The following is a 2,562-nucleotide window of genomic DNA, read 5'->3' as shown; positions in this document are numbered from 1 at the left end:
ATATACAGGGGTCATAGTCTATCAGTATAAGTGGCCAGCTGCTTGCCTAGTCACAAAATAGGCCATTAATGAAAACTGAAGATTCATTACCATGTATGATTACTGACTTATCAATGATTGCTGCATGGAGCTGATTATGCCCTTTGATGTCAGTTAATGTTTGTGATGGATTTTATGTAATGGACTAAAAGTTTTTTTTTGGGGGGGGGAAGTGGTAGTGGCTTCTAACTAACTCTTCTACTACTAACCACAAACAGCTCGTCTTTAAATATGAACAGTTCAGACTGGAATTGAATAGTACATATCATTTATTTAGAGTGGAATCAAAATTATTTTTGAGTTACAGTATCACAGTGGTTGAACGAAAAATACTTTTGATTTGTTTCATCATGGTCCGTCACTCTAACAACATTGCAAATGATTAAACAATTCCATCCAGTGTGATTGTTGAAGCTTTTACTACTTCACCTTTTAGCACCCTAACATGTTTCGGTCCCTACAGACAACTACCTTCCCAAGAAAGACAGGTGGCACAAGTTCGGCACCGTCAAGAAGAACAAAAGAACAAGAGACACGAACTAATTCGGTTAAAGAATTTTAAATTAAATAACAAAACGTTTTTAAAAAACTTTAACGCATCAAGGACAATTGCTGTAGATGTAAAAATTTTAGATTTTCTATAAAGTGTATATTACAAATATTGTATATTTATGTATTTTAAAAATCAAAACAGCCAATGTTTCTAAAAGTTTAATTGTTTCTTGCATCCTGTTGTGTATTTAATCAATATTAGTGAGAAGACGAATGTGATTGCGTGTAATTATACAGCTGTGTTCGTACACCTGAGGATGACCTCTTGAGGTCGAAACATGTAGTGTAATAATAATAAAAATATGTTGTGTGGTCGGTAAAATTGACTCTAATATTGAGTTTGTAAAAGCATTGATGTTCCCTAGGGACCGAAACATGTTAGGGTGCTAAAAAGTGAAGTAGTAAAAGCTTCAACAGTCACACTGGACGGAATTGTTTTATCATTTGAAAAATGCTTTATTTGTCACATGCTTCTCATAATTAATTTCATAATGTAAATCTGAAATTCTCAACAACAGTATATATAGTGAGAAGACTAGACCTACCCCTCATATGTATGAGGGGTAGGTCTTCTCGGCCCCTGCACCGCGACCTACAGTCGTCTATTGTGCTTAATTGCATACGTAACTACAGACCGATATACCTATTAACTTTATCGTTAAATATTTTTGAAAAAGTTCTATACTGTCATGCGCAAGGCGGTACGCGTGACGAAATGACGGGTTCTAGTTCGGATTCGCAATTGGGTTTATTAACCAATTAGTTACACACATTCTTTTAATTAATGCTACTTACAGCGCCATCGATGATTTACGTACATAAACAATAGTTCACCGTTGCGCACGCATTCGGTTTTTCTCTTCCACTAGTCGTCTACTAGTAATGGGTCCTCACAAAGAAACTGTCGCTTGAAATCGCTCCAAGTATTACATATGACCTTCTGTAGTCCTGGTTCCACTCTGCGTGTTTCCGCCACTCTCGGCTACTGCCAAATACTCACTAATACTCACTTCTGTTCTGTCTCTGTCTTTTATTATAGCCTTCGCAATGACCACACAAAATATAGCCCATATTGTAACGTGTTTCGTTACTGATGACGCCGACCGGATTGTTAACACAGGTCTGGAAAAATATTTTTTTTTCAGCTGCATGGAATATTTTTGGTAAACTTTATGTTTTCTAGGATGCTGAATCCAAAAATGACCTCAATTTCCCCCTATCACGTACGGTTTTTTTTTGGAAAGTAATAGTGGTTTACAATAAAAATCATAACAGTGATGAAAAGAATCACCAATTTTATTACATTGAACTAAACATATTGTAACGTGTTTTTGTTACTGAAGACGCCGTAGAGATTATTATTTGGTTTATTCAACAACCTACAAGTAACGGCTACAATTAACTATAACACTGTTACGGGTTTCCACACTTTACAAACCCTACAACCAAATCTCTTCACAGTATCTTCGAGAGTCTTCACGTATTAATAACGCGGGAGCTATACAAGTCTCCCTGAATTACACACTCCAAATATAACTGTACTACAGCACTCACTAAGTTTCGAAAGCACACAATAAGTCTTCCAAACGCTGACTTCTTAGTTATCGCGCACTGTCACATAAAATCTTGTAACCACGCGTTCTGGTCTTCTTCTCGCGACTGCTGCTATATTTCAACTCTACTCGCAGGCTGCTGCCTTGAGAACTGTTGATAACACACTCGCTCGTAGGCTTGCTCGGAACTAACTGTGAATAATCTTCGCTGCTCCGTATCTAGCCTGGTTCCGGATAACTCAGAAAACTGCCACGTAACAGGCACCATTGTTGTGTGATGCGTGTTGCTAGCAACTCTGTCCGGAGTTGTTTACTGCTGCCTAGCAACCGCGGTATCCCTTGGTGACGTCACCGCTCTTGACTCGCGTTGCATAGCTACCAGGATGCTGGGACTCGTCTAACTTCGGCTCCGCTCGGC

This window comes from Cryptotermes secundus, unplaced genomic scaffold (assembly GCF_002891405.2).
Source record: "Cryptotermes secundus unplaced genomic scaffold, Csec_1.0 scaffold21, whole genome shotgun sequence".
NCBI classification, from domain to species: Eukaryota; Metazoa; Arthropoda; class Insecta; order Blattodea; family Kalotermitidae; genus Cryptotermes; species Cryptotermes secundus.
Note: the sequence above shows the minus strand (reverse complement) of the source record.